Source organism: Anthonomus grandis, chromosome 12 (genome assembly GCF_022605725.1).
Source record: "Anthonomus grandis grandis chromosome 12, icAntGran1.3, whole genome shotgun sequence".
Taxonomy (NCBI): domain Eukaryota; kingdom Metazoa; phylum Arthropoda; class Insecta; order Coleoptera; family Curculionidae; genus Anthonomus; species Anthonomus grandis.
This window is the reverse complement of record NC_065557.1, coordinates 13,982,109-14,006,474: the sequence shown is the minus strand read 5'-3', so window position 1 is coordinate 14,006,474 and position 24,366 is coordinate 13,982,109.

Below are 24,366 nucleotides of genomic sequence, written 5' to 3'. Positions count from 1 at the left end.
TAAAAGCTATAATATATTTTTTTAAATATATCATTGATTTTATGATAAAATATAACCATGGTTGCGGGAGCGGTGAATAAAGATGGTAATTAATGAAATTTGAATGAGCATTATCATACAGCAATCATCATTTCTTTCTTTTAAAAAAATTAATATTTTATTCCCGCGCAATTAAATAAAAAGCAAACCAAGAATTATTTTAAATAAGATAATTACATTAAAAAACCAATTTATTTAAAATGCAATTTTTTTTATTTTTTTATTTTTTAGACACATGATATATTCTTAATACTTTTTGTGTAGCCTATGCCTAACGTAAATGGTTTGTAAAATATGATGTAACAGACTATCCTTTTCTGTCAGCGAGGTGTACTTATTTTTATTTGGTTTATGTTTATTATTTTAAAGATACCATCGATCCCTACAAGTCTTCCACAGGTCAGAAAAAAATTAATTTGAAGTAGTTACTTTTAAATACTTCAAACTTTTAAAAACTACAAATATAACCCATGAATTGCCATGAAACTGTCAGACTCTTAGTCATTTATTAAGAATGTTTACACACACTAAGTAAAAAAATTTAGTAAAAACTCACACGATTAAAAATTAGTAAAAAAAAGTGGGTTGAGTTACTGTTACAGTCAAGTTGAAGCACTGTCGCGAGTCGTAGTTGCAATTTCAGTGAGAAGTTGCTCACGAAGTTTTCGCTATTATTCCTATTTCTCCTGTTACTCAAGACCGGTTTTTCTCTCTTTACATCTTTCGTGACATAGTGAAGGTCCGTAAATGCCATAGAGTAAGAACTGAGTGAAGTTACCTGCTAAGAAGCAAATAAGGTTAAATTAGGTATACAGAAATATAGCAAGACATTTTATAATTTACAACTGCCGTAATGAATAAATGTTGCGTTTTTTCATCTTCGAATCTAATAATCCAGCATATTTTGTATTGTATCAGTGTGTTTAAATTATTAAGTTAATTGGTTTAGTGACATTTAAGCTGTGGTCCCTCAATGAACATAAAAAGTAAAATAGTACATTCAGCTCGTACTCTCCAGTGATACATTGTGTCTTCTTCTATTCGGGGAAGAGACCAGGCAGAAGAGCAGTTCTGCTCCGAATAGCAACTTATGTTTAATTTACTACAATTGTTTGATTCAGGGTATTCTTTGCAATCAAAATTTTGCCCACAGTGTATTTCAAGTAGAAACTATGACACCAACATAATTTTTTTATGTGATTTCTTAGAAAGTAAGTAGACCTTATTATTTCCGAACATTTTTCAATTTTAGAATCTACTTGATAACAGTTTGTCATGAATTTGTGAGTATACTTGTTTTATTACTTGTCATTTCACGCATTTTTTAATAAATTGCATTTATCTGAAAAAAGAACGAATTGAAATACTCATGATGTTTGATGTTAGAGACCGGGCGCATACACAACTAGAAGTCTGTAATCTATTTCATGCTGATCGGCCTGCAATTACTAGATTCACCCTTAGCAAAATTGCCAAAATCAAAATTTAGGGAACACGTAGAAAATCGACTTTAATTTTTATCTGAAAATATAGGCATCTTTCATATTTTTTTATATATTTCACATATGGCTCGTTTATTAAACCTAGGAAGTATAATGCCATTAAAACATTAAAAAGTAGTTTGGTTTTCAACATATTTTTTTTTCAAATAAACTTTTACTTTGAATTTCTATAATATGGAATAAAAATGCACTTATAAAAATATTTTAATGACTATTACCAAAAATATAAGTGAATTAATAATATTAATAGTAGAAACAGACAAAACAACTCAATATTATTTATATATATATACGTTTTCGAATCGATATCTTTATCTACTATACCTTCATTATTAGTTGCAGAGCGTGCAGTAGTAGCAACATTATCAATAAGAGTTCACTTGAAGAAATCATTATTACCTGACGTTACAAAACGTAGGAGATGCATAATAATTTGACATTCCACGCTTTTTACTGAGACATAGTTTGTTTCCTTAGTCAAGGATGGTTGGTTTGTTTGTTGATTGAAGCTGTTGATTAATTAAAGCTTTCGAGGCTGTCCTTTAAAGAACTCCAGGTTGTGAAAGTTCCAGGTACTGTTGTTTTTATATGTGGGGTAAGTCAGCCTTCTGTCAATTAAATTCTTTGATTTTAATAATTCTCTCATCATCTTTGAGTTTTTCATCTGTTCTTAAGCTGTCTTGGATAAAAATAAATTTTCTGTTATAATTTTTAAGTAAATTAACGTCCTATTTAGGATTGTCGATTTAATCAGATTTGAGTTTCTTATTTTCTATCAAAACTGAAGTCTCGGACTACTGGCATTATGGTATATCTAGGAACTGGGTACACAAGTTAAATACTTTTAAAAATATTTCTTACTTAAAGTTGGTCAAGAAAAGCCAACAAGAATCTATTTTTGTTTTGACTAAAGCAGTTGTCGCAGTATAACCTAAGAATTTTATAATTATCTGTTCTATTTTGGATAATAAAATTTTTCAAGCATTAAATTACTTCATTGGGTTCTTCTGAGTAAAATGTTTAGCATAAATATAAAAAGTTGTTTGACTAGTGGCTAGATTTTTAATTTTGAAGTTGATGTTTAATATCATCCCTGAAAAGCACAACTGACAAATTTTATAAATTGTTAGACGACGATTTTGATCACCGAGTGCAGTTTTGTGATCATATTATATTAATGCTCAATGGACATAATATGCAAAATTGCAGATATTAAGCAACTGAACACCATCCTCAAAAAATTATTGGGTGTGCAGGTATTGTAAAAAATCAAATCCTTGAATCCTTTTCTTTTCAAAGAAACATTAAACGGAGACCGCTACTTGGACTTTCAACGATTTCTTAATGCAACTTTTCTTACTGATGGATAAGACAAAGAGAACTGATTCAGTTACCATTAAGGTCATCTGATATAACCTTATTAGATTTTTTTAGGGGCTATTTGAAGTCCAAAGCTTATATGAATAGACCAAATAATGGTGATGACTTAAAGCAAAAAATTCGACAAAAAAATTAAACAAATCGGTCCGCAGTGATTGAAAATATAAAATTGAAAATTATTTATCCACTTCAAAAATGCATTTAAGCAAATGGACACTAAATTGAATATCAGTTGCAATAAATATTATATAATTAAATATATTTTTAAAGTCCTATGCTTTATTTGTCGTGATATCTATTATGTAAAATTTGATAAACCGCTGACTTTAGGCATATGGTATGGTAAACAAAAAGTATTCAGAATATATTGTAAAATGTCATGATATACAGGATGTTTAAAAATTAATGCTAACCAAGTTTCTACTTAAAGTATCCTATATAAAAAAATTTTATAGCAAAGAATGCACAAGTAACAATGCTTATCGACGTGTCTGAAAAAAAACCCTAGGATAAATCACGTACTTGACAGTTTTATTGTATTATTTAAAATGCATAACTTTATTGGATACCATTAATGTTTACTTATTCTCCTTTATCGTTTGGATTAAAAATAATTTAAGATATAAAAGCCTTACCAGAACACGCCACTGAACAAACGCGTGTTTTTCCTACTAATATAATGCCACAAATAATATTTTTCGTGATAAAGCATCTAAGGAAAAAAGTAACAGCCGCTCTGTTTACTTTGTCTTATTATAAACTGAGACGCTTACGGCGTCTGTTCATTTACGCTGCTGAAAAATTGAGCTAATTTATCAAGCACCGCGCAAACCTGTCGACAACAACCCTCTTATTAGGATTTAGAGCATGCATGGGTTTAAAATATCATGGAAAGAAAACTGTTATATAAACTAAGATTTATTATATTTAAATATTTTGTGTTTGTGTTGCAGAGTGCGTTTTAACTATGTTGTCGGAAATATGTGTTTTCTAAGATAGTACCTTTGAAAAATGTGTATGTTTACTTGTGTATATTTTATTTTGGAAAATAAATATAAAACTATGTAGATTGTTTAAGTTACTTTAGAATAAATATATACCTGATAATTGATACATACGAGTATTCTTAAAATATTTGTCCATCACTTATTTTGAGAAAAAATAAATATTTTTTTTTTTATAAAATGCAATCAAAGTGAGCCAAAATAGCGTCGTTCTTATATTACGATTTTTATTCTACTATTCTCGTTAATCTTAAGTCTGTAAACTATTTTTCTAATTAAGTAATGTTAGTTCTCTGACTTATTAATACTAATTTTCCAATTTCTTTGAAATTCATATGATTACTACTGTTATTATTTACAACCAATTTAAAATATTACAAATGAAAATATTTAAGTTAATCAGATATTTATAATATGAATTAAGAACAAATAATTTTAAATTCTCTATATTTTTATAGGGTTTTGACTTTTCTTTTCTTTAGCTTAATTTTATAAATATCCTTTTCCTTTACTTGGTTTATTTTTTCTTCCCTTAATAAGCTTTCAGATCTCGTTACAAACGTAAATACTCAAATATCTAAAAGATTTTTTTTAACAATTAAAATTTTCACTTAAAGTTAAAAAAAATATCTTCGATACCCACGGGGAACTTCTCTTATTTTTTTTTTTTAATACAATTATTATCCTTCTTATGTCCTAATGCAAAGATATTTATTTCGTAATTTGAATAAATTTGCTTTCTTTTTAATATTAGAAGAGTTTTTATATGAACAAAAGACAGTAGTTAAAGATAAAATAAAATTAGCTCTAATTTGTTTTGTATTATTAACGTGTGTTAATATTTAGCAAAAAAAGCATATGTGGAAAAACATCTATTAAATACATCCTTACTTTATAGTTAGTCAGTTTTTTAAATATATTTTCATATTTAATTTTTATATTCTTCTAAATCATATTATATATTTTTTAAAACTAGAAAATTTTTTATTAGTATAAAAAAATCACGTAATTTTTATTTCTTATTGGTCATCCTTTTTTCACTGTCAGTATTAATTTGCTTATTCATTCGATAGTAAAAATAAAACCGAAATCAAGAACCTAATTCATTATCCATATTTAAGGTTGTTTTTTTTTAGCTTCAGCGAGCAATAAAAAAAGGATATTTTTTTTCAATCAATCTTCAGTCATCTCTCTATAATTGATTAGGTTCATTAAATTAGATAAAATGATGCAGGCTTTGGTAATTATATCCATACTGAATCGTGAATATTGGATTAAGCCAGAATATAGAAATCCCAATAATACATTTACGATAACGCATCTAATTGACACAGTATAATTGCTATTTATGCATTAATGCACTTTAATATAAAAGAACATTTGTTTTTTATTTTTTTTTTAGTAATTAACATTTTAACATTTTGCCTCTTCTTATTAATGATTGATATGGTATATATAGAATACAAAGTGTAATATAATGAATATTATTTTTAAATATAGAACGCGTATTTGTATTGGTTTTATTATATTTTTTACTTTATATAGTGAAACACACAGAGAATTTTAAGAAGCTAAAAGCTTTTTATCCTTACTTATTTAAAGCTTTACTTTCATAAAAACTTATTTCTTGACTAAAGTGAATTGAAATAACGAACTTATAGTGTTTTCCTCGAGTAGTGGTAAAAGTTCCAGCAAATTCTTCACCCTTACAACTTAATTTTATCTATAAGTTAGACTTTTGTTTTAAAGTTCTTAGGCCACAAGAAATGCGTTTTTTAGAAGTTTTGGGGAAAATCTATGGGAATTTTTTATGTAAACAGGTATATGATTCATAAAAACAGATACATTTTTAGGCCTATCTTGCCTAATTTCTTTATAGCTACACATAATTATTTTATTCTAAAATTAACAACGATGTAATAAAAAACAAATAAAAACGTTCACAATTATAGCTCACACACTAGTTAAATATTGAAATGTTTTTCTTTTTAGCGGATTAATGGAATTTAATAGGTTCAGCTCATATTAGGGTCATGTTAAAGTCATGTAATAGCCTGATTTTATTTTCATTTCAAAGGCTTAATTTTCATAATGTTTTATTGTATAGTTTTACATTTGATTTTATTTAATTTTAATTTTGGGTTTTATTTTTAAAAATTTACTTTTTATGTCACCTATTTTATTCTATTTTATTGTTTTTATTTTTAATTTACAACTAAGTTGCATATTCCATTTTATTTATTAAGCTTTATTTTTTCACGATTTTAACTCATCCTTTATTTTAATCAGCTTTAATTTTCATATATTAGATTTAGTATGTAGTACCTATTTTATTTTTAAGTCTTAAGACATAAGTTTGAGTATTATGTTCTTATATTTTATTTTTTATCATTTTTATTTTACTAAAAGCATTGTTTAATTTTTTTCTTCAATGTGTAATTAATTATAATATTGTAATAATCTTTGTAGCTTGTGCCTAATAAAGTACATAATAAATTATAAAAAGAGAAACGTCCGTAACTTCCTTTTGTATTTCTTTATGCTTATGTTCAATTTCATAACTTTAATAATGAACTCTGAATGAACTAAGTGACCTTATCACTTGGATGATATAACTGGGTGAAATATTATGAGCTATACTAATTATATTAATGTTGGCACGTGGATAGCAACATGGAAATGTTAAATGTGTGAGCCTGTAGTAAGTGTATCCGGTATTGGTAAAGTAACACGTACATGGAAAAAGAGTCTCGTGGATTATTCTTTCGCTGTTGATTCTGATTTTGTGGATAATGTACACTGCCGTTTTTATGCTTACCTACTTACTTTAAAATTTTTATAAAAAAAAATAAAAAAATAACATAAAAGTTAGAGCTATGATTGAAAGAAAATCGAGATCATAAAGTGGAGGTTGTCAGACTGAAAGAGTGTAAACAACAATAAAGCGCACCAGTATCCAACATGAACGTAGTAAAGTCATTCTATGCTGCAGCTGTCATTAAGCAAAATTTTGAAAAAAAGCGTCAATCTCGTGTCTAATTAGATAAATCAAAAAGATTTTTGATTTTAAATTCTGTTTAAAATCAAAAATCAAAATAATTGGCCCAAAACCTTAGATAAAAAAAATATTTTTGGAAGTTGATGCAGAGTAAATAAGGTATGTGCGAAGTGTAGTGGATCATATGATGTAAAAATTGTTACGTTAATAGTATTAAGTATATATAATAGATTACATCTAATGAAGGACATGCTCTTAGTCTTAATATTAATCATGTTTTTTTGGACGTTAATGTGATTCCTATAAACGAATTAAAAAAGTTCAAAAAAATGAATACACCAAATAACAACTTGACTTAGATAATTTATTTTACATTAGTATTGATTACTTCAATTGCCAAGGTTAGCTGAACAACAAAGATCTTACTATTAAGTGAAACTCATAAGCTGATCTTTGATGCAAATAAGATCAGTGCGCAAGTAATAACAATGGAACAAGGGGAGTACTGGCTTTGATTAGAGGTGATATTAAATCATCTCTAATCAAAGCCAGTAAAGTAAGGGTAAAACTGTAGTGTCTAATGCAGGTAAGTGATCAGTGATATTAAATATTTATTTTCAATCTTGTACTATTGTTTACAAAATAAGAGTGGAGAAGGAAAGATTTTACGTGCAATGCATATATTTAAATAAAAATAGTCCTTTGTAGAAGACCACTTGGGAGTCAGTCTTACTAGTTTAATAGGGCTCAGTGTTTTACATATAAAAATTGTTTGTCTAAAAGGTTTATGTAAACTTGATTTGTTGACCATTGGTATTAGTTAGTCGTTGCGCATAAAATTGTTGCTTAACAATTTTTCCCATCTAAAATACTACTTCACTTTAAAATATAACTTGCCACAATAAATAATGGATTGACTTCAAGAAATGCACAGTACAGCAATTAAGCGAGTGTTAAGTTGTAATTGTTACACACCTAAATTACGTAACATGGATTGTTACACATCCATGTTACGTATTTTAGGTCTGATGTCTATATACCACAATTAAGTATAATGTTTAATGTTGCCCGAATATATATATAAAGTTTTGGGAGTTTTTTCAGGTGTACATAATTACTATACAAAGAAATTGTACAGACTGTTGAGTATGATTCAACAGATGTAACACCAAATGCTCAACTGTATTCATAATTGAGGCTTGATAGAGTTTTACAATTTGCCTACGAATGTCAAAAACTGTGACAATTTTAAATGGTTTAAAGGACTCTTTACAAAATATATTTTAGGTTAACGAGCGATCCTGTATTATTTTATATAAGTAGTTAGGTAATTTCTTGAATTATATATATTGTAATTTGGTATTATTCGACTTGGTCCACATTTTAAGTACCAAAGGCTAGAATTATTCTTGGAATACCGAGTTGATACCTAATGTCCCTCTGAAAATTAACGAAAATGCTTTGTTTAGCCTGAGTTAACATATACGTCCTAGAAATCATGTATCGTAACGTGCTCAAAACATCAACACGAGTCGACCATGCGATGCAGCCATTGATTGTTGATATTTCGCAAATGAAGTGGAACACAACGTTTATCAATTTAATCGTATTGCTTATATTTAAATCTTTCTTTATTTTTAATATTATACAGAGTGTACCACTTAAGATAAAAAAATCACTATACTGGTTGCTTGTTTAAGGATCTTAAAGCTTTAATTTTTTGGTAGGAGTTGGTTTTTATAGGGAAGAAATGCAATACCTTATAGACGTATGTTTAAACGGGGTTTAATATTTTTCCATTTAAAAGTAAACTACCGTTAGGACACTATTTATTTTAGGTCTGTTAAATTATACTAAATATTTCTAACCCCTCCTTTTTTTTGTTTGTAAAGCACCGAATTTACAATCGGGTTATCGACGAACGATAGTACGCCTAAGTGCTACTAATCCAAAAATGATCTAGCGATAGTTTTTGCAAAAAAATATTACAGTTTTTTGCATTACTTGTTAAATTATTTTAGTGAATCTTGTAATTTCTTTGGAATTAGCCGATACATCACACGTTTTTTACTTTTTCAAGCTTTCATTACTCTTTTACTTCACTTTTTAAGTCTTTAAATTTCTTTAGTATAAAAATTTCATTCCTATGATAAGAGTTGTTTGGAATTGATATGTCTATTAGAAGAAGCTTATTTTGTTTGCTTATTGATCACTATGGTATTTGGTCTATTATGCTGCATTGTAACATCCGTATTAATGGTTTTATTCCAATAAATTTTAACTATTTTCTTTACTGTTACTGGTGAGAGTTGAGTTGGTACCTATTGCGGTAAAATTTAAGATTAAAATAAGTTACTTAGAAGAGAAAAATAAACTAATATGATAAATTTTATATTAAATAAATTATACCTTATAAGAAAATATTTAAAGTAAAGTAAAGTAAAATAATCCATACAGTAAAATGTGCAGCTTTAATATGACGTACCTAAACACAACGTAGTGTTATCCTCAAGATTTGTTATCCCGTCTTATAAGTATAGGCTTATAATTAGGGATAATAATTAAATCGATTCAAAATATAGCGACTTCTGTACAAGGCAAGTTTACAATTTGAGAGTCACAATGACAATAATTTTATTTTTTCCAAAAATATGCAAAACTAGTTCTGTGAAATTTTCGGAACAGAATACCGAAATTTTGACTCTAAATACACGATAGGATTTTTATAAAGATTTATCCTATATAAGCAAATTATATCTTATTAGTTAAAGCAAAATGAAATTATTTTTAATGAGACCGTATTGACATGTAATGAATGCCTTATGTTTGGTAGATTTAAAAACTTTTCAAATTAAAAAAAAATAGGGAATTAAAAAAAATAAGGAAAGTGGTGAGCAATAATTGTTATTATGATTATTATTATTATTATTATTATTATTATTATTATCATTATTATTATTATTATTATTATATATACAAACCATATTTCTTATGTTAGAACAAGCCTGGTACCCGCGACTTCGTCCGCGGAAACACCCTTATCGGTGGAATTTCAAAAAGTTCGTTCGTATCCGGGGGCCTACATTATAAAAAAACATTGTTGCAGTTAATTTTTTTTTCTTAAGTTGATGCCTGCGACTCGTTGGTGCGGGCAGTCTACGTTCAAACTCCGAAGCCACGCCCCCTTAGTTCTCGAAGTCACGGGTAACAATTTTCCCATTTTTTATCCCTTATCGGTGGAATTTCGAAAAATCCTTTCTTATCCGGCGCCTGCATTATAAAAGGAACCCGTTGGAAAAATTTTACGTTTCTAGCTATTGTAGCTTGGGCTCTGCGATGATGAGTCAGTCAGTCAGGACAAACTCTTTTATATATATAGATTTAGTTAAACTATTGCTCTTATATAGGTTTAAAAATGTAGTAATAAAAGCAAAATATTCACTACAAGGAGAGTATTTTAAAATTTTTATATTTCTTATAAATTATATATGGTATTTGTTAAACAAATGATACCTTAATATGATTACATCTATAGAATGGCCTTTTTCCATTATAATTTATTAAGCTTTTGGCGTAGCGTGGTAATCTTATAAATTTTTTAGTCATTCATAACTCCATAACTTCGTTGTCACAAAAAAAAATATTTTTGGGCTAAAATGAAGTATAATAATAAACTTATATCTTCTCTTCGAAAAGATGGAAACTTTTAGCAAATTGTCTATGTCCACCACCCAATTTAATTTATAAGTTTATAAAGATTTTACCAGAGTCAGAAAGATCTGTTTCTTGGGCCTTGAGCAAAAAATATATGATTTTCCATAAAGAATGAAATGATGATTGATAAATGAAAAACGCATATCATTTTTACATTAATTAAATAACCATAAAAAAAACAAAATGAGACTTTTTTAAATTATGTATTTTTAAAAATTATCGACAGCATATCTAAAAATTCTTAATTAAATAACCCCAAAGTTTATTAATTTTTAATTGTTTAGTCGCCTCTCTATGCCAATTACATATAAATTATTTACGTGAAATAATGCAGATTATGCTAATTATATCCATGTTGAAACTAACATATTGAATTATAATAGATTATAGAAATCCCAGTAATAGATTCAATGCACAGTTTATCGATATTATCCGTGAAATTACTGGTTTACTCATGGCGACAGAAACAATATATTTGCAATTTATTTTACAGCGACAAATAAATGTTTTTTAAGTTTTAATTTAATAAATATAGTATTGCTATTATATAGTTATTGAAGCTAATAATATTTAGCGTTTTATTTTATAGTATGTCGTTGTAGTAACAAATGCAAGCGTATTTTGAAATATTTATAAAAAATTTGCTTCTTTATTACAGTGAATTTAAGTATTCGCTTACTATAAGTTGTCCCCAAGAAATAGCAAGTTTATTGCAAAATCTCTATCTAATTTAATTTTTAAAGGTAAAGTTAATAGGTTAAGTAAGAATATCTTAGAAAAAAATATATTAATATCTTTTTTAGCTTATTTATAAGACTAAGAAAACATGTATTAGAGCACTTCTTTTTTTTATGTCATATTTTTTTAACTCTTATTTTAAATAAATTATATAAGTTATCTATATGCTATTACATGTTTAGTATAATAGCGACATATTTTACTAATTTTTAAATTTTAAGCACAATTTAAATCCACGTTAAAAATTAAACATAACATTAGAGTAGATTATTGAAATCACTGTAATAGATTTGTTACAATGCATAATAAATTAATTTTATTCGTAAAAGTAGTGCTTTACTTATGCTCGTTTATTTCATTCGTTATTTTCTGTTGTATAGGTTTTTTAAGTAAATATTAGTTTGGCGTTTGATTCAACATACTAAAGCAGTAATAAATGTTAAATATCAAATATAACGACGTATTTTGAAAAATATAGAATGCGTCGAGTTTTACGTTATAAATTAATACCTTATATTCCTTTATCAAAATTTACTTTTATATGATGACATATTTTTTACAAATATTGCAATTTTTTCATCACGAATGATTAAGGAAGCATGTATTCTCATAAGTTAAGTTAGTTTATAACTTAAAATTGTATTACAAAACGATTACACAAATTGTTTTAATTTTATCTATTAACATCTTCTGTTATTTATCAGTGGTTGTCTTAGATTTACTACCAAAATAAAAAAAATTAAAGGGAACTATTTTTAAGCATTTTAAGATAATTCAAGTAATAATATTTATACATATGTTAACATTTAAACCTTTTTAGTTTTTCTACGTAATTAAGAAAAATGGTATTGAGAGGCTTATTTTTTTAATTTTATTTTCTTTAAACTTCTATTTTTAATAAATCACAAAACTCATCTGCAACTTGTCACTTGTTGAATTTGGTAGTTATTATATTTATTAATTTTTAGTGTTAAGTCTTCTCTATATTGATTACATTGATTGACTTACACAAAATAATGCAGATTATGCTAATTAAGTCAATGTTAAAAAAAAAAGAAAATATTAATTTCTGGATTCAAATACTAAACTAATATGTTCTAATTGGGAAGTTTTAAGCAAATTCTTTGTGCTTATTACAACTATGTTTAAAAGTTAAGATTTCTTTATAAAGATTTTATTAAAGTCGACGGGCTTTTTTATGCTTTGTTGTTCCAGGGAATTGCTTATAAGACTTTAGGAAAAAAATCCTTTTCATGTGGAAATAACATCGAGATATTCAAATTATTTGAGTTTTCGTTAGTAATTTTTTTTCTCATATTTGAGTAGGTTTCTTAGAATTAATACTAACTCAAAAAATTTTTACGTGGTTAAGAAAACAGTATTGAAGAACATTTTCTTTCATTTCGTATTTGTCAAACTTTTATTTATTTTTTATTATTTGAATTATAAAAGTCGCCTACATATTGTCAGATATTTATTTGAGAAGCATATTTTATATAGATTATTAAATATTGGGTCTTATTCATGTCAATTACAAATATTAAATTGCTTAAAATAACATAGAATATTCTAATTAAATCAAAATTGAAAGTTAAATATATATTAAAGTAGATTATAAAAATATTAGTAATAGATTCGTGACAACGCATAGTTAATCAATTTAATCCGTAACATTACTAGTTTACTTATAACAACTAACCGGTATAACTGATATTTATTTTATACCGAAGAAAAAACCTTTTATGATAGAAATTAAAATAGAAAAACTTCAGGCGAATAGAGCCAAGTAATCACAATCTCGAAATGGTACATTAGCCAATAAGACATTAGCAAGCATTCTGGGGGAGACAAAAACTCGATCCTTGCAGATAAACAACATAAAGTAAACGAGAATATTCTAGTCTTAATATACAACATTTGTACAATAAACCTGGAAGAACACCTACCAAGTCTAAAAAGTGAACTCTAAAAAATCAAATGTGACATACTAGACAACATCAGAAAAAATGGTCATCAAGAAATTCAAATGGCGCCGTTAAATAGACAGTCCTGTACCAATGCATTAGATCTTAGTCGTTTTATTATCGGATGTGGCCACAAAATCGTAAAAGCCACAATAAATATGATTATGCTAGCCCTATTGCATAAATATCCTGATAAATAGTGTTAACTGTCGCATTAATTCCCGATTGTCAGTCGGCCTTGTCAAAATTTCCTATTATCTTAGATTCAACGAGGAAAAGAAGGATCTAACCTATCTTACTTTGTTAGATTAGCCTTTGACACAATAGACCACAACTTATTACTTTCCAAATAACATTATACTTCCTGGTCCGTTCCTAATAGAACACCCTGTAGTTGCTGCAAAGCGCTGACAGTACACTAAGTTTAAAGAGAGAGAGAGAGAAGAAATGCGACACCATCTCCGGCGGCCACCCAGCCATTCATTACGCTTCTTAGTGTCGACAGTGCATTATATTATTTTCATATTTTGTCAAGTGTTAAAAATGAAAGTTTTCAAAGGAAAAAATACTAAAAAAGAAAAGATGAAGAGGAAGTTAGAAAAGTTGTTAAAAGTGTTTTCTTCAAGTTTGTCAAGTTCAAGTAAGTAGTTATTATACTGTCTAAGATTTAGTTTTTTTATTCTGTGTACCTAATAATTTGATAACAATAATTAGTGCAGAAAATAATCAAATGATTAAATTGGGAAGTTTTAATCAGCTTCAATTACTAAAAAATGGGTGCTAATCAACTCCCCTATAATAATCATACGGGTTTTTCCATATAGTCAAGATACACGCATTAGAGAGATTCAATCATCTCTTGATATAAAAACGCGGGGTTAAATCACCCCATAAATTGCATTAAAATTTTGTGTTTAATGACAACAGTTGTGTTGAATTAATGCTGTTTTAATGATGTCAAAAATTGTGGGTTAAATCACCCCTAATTGTAAAAATGGCACCATGTATTTTTAGAGAGACTCAATCATCTCTTGATATAAAAATGCGGGAAATCACCCCATGAATTGCATTAAAATTTCGTGTTTAACGGCAGCATGTGTTTAGTTAATGCTGTTTTAATGATGTCAAAAATTGTGGGTTAAATCACCCCTAATTGTAAAAATGGCACCATGTAATTTTAGAGAGACTCAATCGTCTCTTGATATAAAAATGCGGGGAATCACCTCATAAAATGCATTAAAGTTTCGTGTTTAACGACAGCATGTGTTTAGTTAATGCTGTTTTAATGATGTCAGAAATTGTGGGTTAAATCACCCCTCTAATTGTAAAAATGGCACCATTTATTTTTAGAGATTCAATCATCTCTTGATATAAAAATGCGGGGTTAAATCATCCCAAACATTGCAATAAAATTTCGTGTTTCATGAAAGCAATTTGTAAGAATTAATCATAAAATTGCAATAAAACACGAAAATAATTCAATAACGTTTAATCTATAGGAAACGGTCTCAACTTATCTAACTTAGAATCCCCCCTTGCCTTTTTTGACCTGGGTCGTAGACATATTTATGGCGTTAAAATAAACAACCGCCTATATTAGAGAGTAAAGCGATACCTTTATGCTAAGGTTTTGGATTTATAAAAGAATCAGTAAATACCTATGGGTATCAGTTAATGACGTAATTTAGAAATATTGTTTTGTTTTTCAATGACGTTTTTTGTAAGGGTTAATTAACTTCCAAATTATGAAAATAATACAATATATTTTCATGTGAAAAAATGTGAGGTTTAATCACCTTCCAATATTACGTAATAGTTAAAAGAAAAAGGTGCCGCATTATTTCGTCTTCCGATTCAGGTCAAGAGGTCAAATAAATCCTACGCAGACAAAAACTGCAAATTAAGTACTACTACTAAAGGAATACGTCTTGATAAAGAAATTATGCTTCGGTGGTCAAGGTACCTAACTAAAGGATTAAGTACCGATAATAAAATAGAATTAAAGAAAAAATGGGCCATACCGGAAGACTTTACTATTTTAAGTGCTTCGAAAGTCAATCCAGAAATTCAACCTTTACTTAATAATACAGATGGTACCAAAGATTCTATCTTTGCACACATTCAGAATGAACTGGGCTTAGGTTTATCATCTATGGGCACATCCTTAAACAAATTATTAGCTAACGACTTGTCAAATGTCAAGGACGATATTCTGCCTGGCCTAATAGATTCCGCCAAACTTATTGCTCAGGCCCATTTTTTGTTATCACAACACCGAAAACATCATATTTACCCAATGTTAAATGCACCTATACAAAAACTTGCACGAGAATGTAAATCGGATAGTTTCTTGTTTGGCAAAGATTTTGCTGAAAAATGTAAATCAGCCACAGTCATTAAGACATCCAGTATGGCATTAAAAGTTGAATCCAAACCTGGGGCAGTTCTCAAACAAAACAAACCAGGAATGATTTAAACTGAAGACGTCCCTTCACCAAAGCTCGATTCAAGAAGGGCCAAAATTACAAAAATCCAAAAAGTCAGGAGGGGGGGTGCCGAACCGTTTACATTTAAAGTATCAGAAGGAGCCATCCTTCCAACCTCGTCAGGCCCGTCAACGCACCAACTACAATCCCTAAAGGTAAAGGGGAAATATGCGGGTTGACTTAGGGAATTTTCTGATAAATGGGAAAATATAACCAATGATTCATTAATTTTTCAATGTGTTCGAGGATATCGTATACCGTTTAATTAATAGCCCATTCAAAGAAAATTCCCAAAATTAAAACAGTTTACTAAATTTGAAATAAGTAAAATTTAAGAAAATATTTAAAATTTGTTAAGAATAAATGCCATTCAAACATGTAGTTCTAAGAAAGATCAATTTATATCATCATTTTTTATTTTTTTTTTTTTGGTTTCCAAGCCTAATCAACAGTTTCGATTCATATTAAATCTAAAAGCTCTAAATAAATTTATCTCACCACCACATTTTAAATTAGAGGATTACAGGTCTGTCAAAAATATTATTTCTCCAAATGTTTTTATGGCTACAATTGATCTAAAAGACGCGTACTTTGGTATTCCAATACACAAATAAAAAAAATATCGAAAGTACTTACGTTTTAAATTTCAAGATCAATTATATGAATTTCATTGCGTCCCATTTAGTTTAAATACGGCCCCTTTTTTGTTTACAAAACTTATGAAACCACTTATAAAATACTCAAGATCGAAAGGTCTGATGTCAATAAATTATTTGGATGATTTTCTGCTGTTAGGATTTACGAGACGAGTGTTTAATGAATGTCAAAATTACTATTTCTCTGTTAGAATCCTTAGGTTTCATTATAAATTATGAAAAAAGTAATTTAACGCCTACCAGATGTTGTAAATATTTGGGTTTTTTATTTAACAGTGAAAAAATGACAATAGAATTACCTTTAAAAAAAAAAAAATAAAAGAGTTTAAGCTTTAGAGGTAATTAAATCCCTTTTAAAATTAAAGTCATGCAAACTAGAACTTTTGCAAAGATAGTAGGCAAATTAATATCATTTTGCCCTGCAATTAAATATGGTTGGTTGTATACTAAAGTATTAGAAAGAGAAAAATTCATTGCTCTAAAAAATAATGAAGGTAATTAGGATCAAAAATTAGTAGTAAATAAAGATATAATTCAGGAATTAAACTGGTGGTTATATCAAATTACATTGAGTAAGAATAATATAAAAATAATGAAGTGTACTCGGACGCATCAAGTACTGGTTGGGGTATATCGTGTAATGGAGAAAAAACGCACGGTTTCTGGAATACAGAAGAGTTAAATTATCATATAAATTTAGAATTATTAGCTGTATTTATTGGTCTTAAATGTTTTGCAAAACACGGTAGCAATTGTACCATATTACTTAAAGTAGATAACACCACCGCAATTTTATATATAAATTGCATGGGTGGAATACGATACAAAAAATTGTCAGTGCTTACTAGGGAAATTTGGCAATGGTGCGAAGCCAGAAATTTATGGATTTTTGCTTCTTATATTGAATCAAAAATAACGTTGAAGCTGATTTTGAGTCTAGATCCAAATATATAGATACTGAATATAGTTTAAATAACAATTCATACCAAAAAATTACAACCTTATTGGATACTCCAGAAATCGATTTATTTGCAACTCAAGTAAACGCCAAATGCAGTCGTTATATTTCTTGGAAAGGGACCCAGGCTCAATTGCCATAGGTGCATTTACAATTAGCTGGAAAAATATAAATTTTTATGCCTTTCCACCCTTTTTATTAATGGGAAAAGTTTTAAATAAAATAATTTAAAGTTTTAAAAACATCAAGCGGAAGGGTTGGTAGTAGTTCCGTATTGGAAAACACAACCATGGTTTCCGATTTTTAAAAGACTTGAAGTTTCCAACCCCTTTTATTTCCCTCCGAAAAAAGACTTATTAATATCCATTTTCTGGCGCAATCATCCTCTTTGGAAAAAGATTACCCTGGTGGTAGCGAGATTATCAGGGAATCTTTTTTACGACGAAACATCTTAGAGGAAGCTTGCTTAATATTAAAATCTTCTTTAAGTAAAAACACTGTAAAACAATATGAGACAGTTTATAAAAAATAGTGGAATATTTGTAGTAATCAAAAAAAAATAGAAGAATATACAAGCCCTCTACTAATGATTTTGTACAATTTTTAAATGAACAGTATAAAAGGGATGTAGGTTATTCAACATTGAATACATTGTATAGGTCTGCTATTAATTTTATTATTAGTATAAAAGTAGAAGAAAAAATAATAAATAGGTTCCTGAAGGGCATTTTTAAACTTCGGCCCATGTTCCCGAAATATAAATTTACCTGGGATCCGTCAATAATGTTAAATTATGTAGAGAAATTGTCTCCTCTAAATTCAATATCTTTAGAACAATTAAATTTTTTAAATTAGCAACCTTAATGGCACTTTGTACGGGTCATAAGATTCAAAATTTATCAAAGATACAAATTAATAATATTGTAAATCTAAATACTAAAATTGAAATTTGGATTTTTGACATTTGAAAAACATTCACCTTCACGACAACAACCAAAACTCATAATACCTTTTTTCCCAGAGAGACCTGAACTCTGTATAGCATCAACACTTTTATGTTACATGGAGAGAACCAAAATAAATAGAGGTCAAGAATCCTATCTTTTTATTACACATAAAAAACCACATAAAGTCGCTTGAATAAAAACAATATCAAGATGGATTAAGACCACATTAAATCGAAGCGGAATCGATACAAAAGTTTTTACCGCACATGGTACTCGCCATGCTTCTACTTCAGCAGCCTTTAAGGCAGGTATTAGCATCGAAACTATCAGAGCTACAGCAGGTTGGTCTAAGGAATCTGAGGTATTTTTTAAATATTACAATAGACCTTTGGAAGAGTAATGTAATTTTCGCAGAACTGTATTGGGATAAAATTATCTATTTGCATTTTATGATATTTCTATTAATTTTATGTACTATTATTTTATTATTTAAATAATGTTGAATTATTTTAAATATGTGTAAATTTTTAAAGTTTATAATTTTTTTTTTCTTATTTTTAGAAATAAAAGGAAATTTTTTAGGATAAATAATATAATTTCATTATTCTAAAGGGATAATATTATTTAAATATTATATTCTATTTACCGAAAATCGCTAGTTACTTTAAACCACTACAGGGTGTTCTATTAGGAACGGACCAGGAAGTATAATTTAAGATTAAACGACTTACCTGTAAGGAAGTTCAATCGTAATTATACGACTGGTCCGTTCCGTATAGAACATACCCTCCACTTATTACTGTTACAAGAATTGAAAAAATTCCCACCCTTTTCTGCGATTTTCTGAGTAATACGAAGCGTAATGAATGGCTGGGTGGCCGCCGGAGATGGTGTCGCATTTCTTCTCTCTCTCTCTCTTTAAACTTAGTGTACTGTCAGCGCTTTGCAGCAACTACAAGGTGTTCTATACGGAACGGACCAGTCGTATAATTACGATTGAACTTCCTTACAGGTAAGTCGTTTAATCTTAAATTATATTGTCTACATTATTCTACATATTTGTTATATTATAAATCACTAAAACATTCTCAAATTCTTCAGTATGCAGATGACTCTTAACTGTATTTACCATTAAACTTTAATAATATAACAGGCAGAACTAAATATAAATACTGTTTTAAATAATATTGCTCTATTTGCACAAGAACACAATTTAAAAATTAATCCCTCTAAATCTCAAGTAATGAGCTATCATTCAAATCTTTAGACTAAAGAGCTTGTTAAAGACAATTTAAATATTAAAATTGGAAATGTTTTTATATAAACTACTGTTGAGATAAAAAATTTAGGAATGTTTATGGACTGCGAACTAAGATTTGAAAGTCATATCAATAATAAACTAAAATTGGCATATTTTAGATTAAAAAATATTACGCACTTAAAAAAATATCTTTCCTTTGAAACTAATTGTTTAGTTTGCGAATCCCTTGTAATTTCTTTCTTTGATTATGGCGATACTAACTCGATTTATAGACATAACTAACATACGGTTATGTATCTGAAAGACAAATAAATGCTCAATATGTCCAATAGGCGAAAATATCACATGTTTTTTTTATGTTGAAGGTTATCAAATCTCAAAAACCGTCTTAGATTTAAAAAAAAAAATTATTCCACTTATTCATAATCACAATATTGGGAATACACATCTATTTAAAATTTCGGGAACAGGTCTTTTCTATACCGGGTGGTGTGTCGCCGAGCGGAACATATGAAATCCCATGTAAATTTTAAGGGGGTCATTTATTGGCTTCCCTGTACATTTTACAGGAAAAATATAAGATACAGAAGAAATGAAACTTTGCACGAGGCTTTGCCAAATTGGTCTCTTCAAACAGTTATTTTACATTTTTTCTGTCAAATGTACAGGAAAGCCAATAATTGACCCCCTTAAAATTCATATGGGATTTCCTATGTTCCGCTCGGCGACGCACCACCCGGTATAATGCCACAACGATTGCGCACCATACATGTGATTTTTTATTTTGTTTCTTTTTCTTTATGAATAAGTATTATTATAATGTTAAGTATTAGTAGTAGTAGTACGGTTGTATTACTCCTGGCGTACTTAATGCCAGGTGTCAACGGTTTTAAAAATTGCTATACCATTTTGTCTAAATAAAACTATGTGATTCTTCTGCAATTAGCTTTTAGTTAGAATTATTTTTCTTTTTATAGGCAAATAAAGTATTTTGAATTTGAATTTAGATACTAAATATAAATAAATGCTTGAAAAGAAAGGAACTCTATAAAGCTGTTCGTCCAACAGGGATTTAGTAGGATTTAGTTTAAAGATAAAATAGAAGAATACATTTCTCAAATTAACAAAAAACTACAAACGACTGAATATCTAAGAAAAATCAAATGCAGTATACAATTGGCTACGAAGGAAATATATTACCTGGTCCAAATGCACTCACAGCAAAACGCAAAAATTTACAGAGACCTTATAGGATACCAAGGACTAGGAACCCGTAAAGAAAGCGATTGAGAAAGACCTAAGATCTCATATTACAACGATCATACAAGAAGCCACTAAAGACAACATGAATATAAAAGCCCTTCTATTAAAAACAAGAAAAAAAGTCGCTCGTGTACAAAATTAGGAACCAACAAGGGCAAGTTGTGACAAAGAGGGAGCACATCACATTCACTATCCAGCATTTCTATCAGCAGCTCTATAGTCAAACCGTATAGACCAAAAAGACCATATAGACCTGATTGGAGGCTCCGAGGATATCCCGGAGATTAATACTGCAAAACAGTAGTGAACTAATAGTGCCATTTTTAGGCACTAAAGCAGTTGAAAAACCAAAAGTTCCCATGAGAAGACCTCCTTCACACTTACAAATGTGTAGGAAAAAAGGCAATAATTCTCTTCAAAAAAGGAAGCCGAACTAATTAAAAACTATAGACTGAGCAGTCATTTGTCCATTTTGTATAAGGTTCTTATCATTACCAATCGACCATCATAACCAACCGACTCAACAAAAAGTTGTATTTTGTTGATTAATATTGAAAAGTTGGACACCCAGCTCTTACTGAGAAGCGTACCAAATGCAATATCCCATTAAATCTCGAATTTGTCCACTATAAAACAGCTTTTGGTTCGGTGTCGAGTGCCGGAGGCATTGGATATTGCGAGAATTTAGTCAAAATGTATTCATTTCATTAAAGATATCTACAATGGTGCTACAATATATGTGACAGCAGACGAAATTGTAACAACCGAAAAGATTTTCATAATGATGGGGATGAGACAAGGTGATTCCAGAACCAGGATCATCGAATACATTCTCAAAAAATCGAAGATACGAATTAATTTGAAACGGAGAATATACATTATGACCGAAAAAAAATTGCACAACAATTACGGATTTGTCATTCTGCGAGTGAGCTTACAATGTTGGGACATAGCCTTGAAAGAAACAAGGATTTTAGACATCAGAAAATAAACCGCATCAAACAAGTGGCATTGAGCAGAACACGTTGGGCAAATTGATGAGAAATGGACATACATTTCTTAAAACATTGAAAGTCTTTAATTGTTCAAAGGAAAATCAGTATGCAATGGAGACCACATAAAATAAAGAGAAGCAGAGGCAGACTCATGCTGAGATAGCAAGATGATATACAGAGAAAATCGGGATAGAACTGAATGTCTTCCAACACAAAACAGGTTAACATGGAACAAAATAAAAAGAGGCCTTTGTCCAGGAGTGGATTAATACAGGCTGATAGAGAGACTAATTTAGAAAAGATTATTCTGATTCGTCACAATCGCTCATTTCCACAACCGTGTCACACTACATCACATCCTGTCTGTACATTCGTATCAATTGACATTGATGGATGTCAGTTCCTGGACTTTCTTTCTGGTGTAGAAAAGCAAAGTACGAACATTAAAAATTGTCAGATTAAAGTCATCGGTTTATATTTGGGATTAAATTTTACTATTCGCTAATGTAATGATATTTACTTAATAGATTATTTACATAGAAGTTTCGGTGTATTATGAAGGCATAATATTTTTGGTCCCCTTTGGAAGATTTAATTTAGGTAAATAAAAATTTAATGTTTTACGATTCAGTTATCTTCACTTTTTATCTTGTAGTTAAAAATATTGATCATCGTCCGGTCTGGATTTATGGTAAATGTATTTTAGTTTAAATTGTATATATGGCATATAATAACTATATACAATTTAAACGTTTTTATAGCCATTTAGCTTAAGCCTTTAAGGAAAAAATTGTTTATGAAACTATTTCATTTATCATTAAATTATTAAAATAGTGTAGTAAGCTGAGTTATGAAAATTAACACATTAATTAGATTTATAGGTGTAAGGTTCATGCAGTTTCAATTAAAAATAAATTGTCCTAGATTCATTTCTCTCTCTTCTCATATTAGGTAATTTGTAAGCTTTCCGCAATTGCGTAACTAGTTTAAAATTCTTAAATTAAATTTAAATCAATATTAAATTTATAAAATAATAATATTTAAAAACAATATAATAATTATATTTTAATCATTCTTAAGGTCCTTTTAAATCTATAGCTAACTTAGTTTTCTATCGTCAACTGACATAACTTCGTTGTTTAATTTTTTGAACCCTTCGCTTGGCTGTGAAATATAAATAATTATTATTTTTTAAGTAACAAAAGCGAGCTATGTTAGGAGGTTAAGAAGTGTTATTTTGGTAAGCGTATCCTTTCCTTAAATATAGATTTGTGTATTACTGAGAGTATTCAATTCAGTCATTTACTCCACCAACTTAAAGTATTACATAATTTAAAGATGTTATTTAGGTTTTCCATTCATTAAATATCTTTATCAAGTATATATTTTTACAAACATAAAAAACAAAAGTTTTAGTCATAATACTCGCATATAAAATATATTTAACAAAGTGACACGTATTTGCTCATCTTGCACAGCATCTTTAGACCTATTTAAAACATCTAAAACACCCAGTAGGTTTTGCGCTTTAAACTTATTACATATTGAGCGGATTTTAACCCGAAATATTTTATATAAAAACTTAATTTTTAACAGCTACCCTAGAATAACTGACAAGCAGACTTTTAGAACAGAGTATTTGCATTTTATTGCTATTTTTTGTTTTTTAATCTAGGCGAATATATGTACTTACGTAATTTAATAATGTGTAGTGTAGTAACATCCACTATAACTATATGACAATCATAACAATTATACTTAAACTTAGCGTTAATATGTAAACATGCAACTAGGTCTAATTATATGTCCCATAAGCTAATTAACAATATACATTCTACCTAGGAACCAAAAGGTTTCTTAATATTTCCCGCTAAGTTGGGCGAGAACAACTAAATTATTATAAATGTTTGGTTCGGTTGCTACCCCGTGGGTAATTTTTTTGTCTAAAATAAATTTTAATTCACTGATAATTATGATAAATTATAAGTTAAATGTTCAATAATTGTCAAAATTACTTTTTAGGCCCTTGTGCATAAAAAAGCTTTTTTAAGTAAAAATATAAATTCTTTAAACCTTAGAGTGCAAGTGATCCACGGATAGAAAATATATATCTAAAGTTATCATATAATAAATAATAAAGGAAATTTTGTTATATAAATAAGTTTTGAAATATTTGAAAAAAATCCAATTATCTAGTCAAGTCATAAATCTCTCACATGTCCTTTTACTTGTTGGTTTTATCTCGACAAGGCAATGGAAGGCGACGTGAGGCAAATAAAAAGTAAGAAAAATAAGTTCAATAGAAGTGGTTTTGAGGGTTCTTTTCAAAATTAAAACAAAATTCTTCAATAATATTAGTATTAATGTTTATTTATTTTGCACAAAAGTATATCATAAATAAAATAATTCAAATGTACACAATTTAATTTAAGTTGTTACATATTGCATTCTATTATATTTG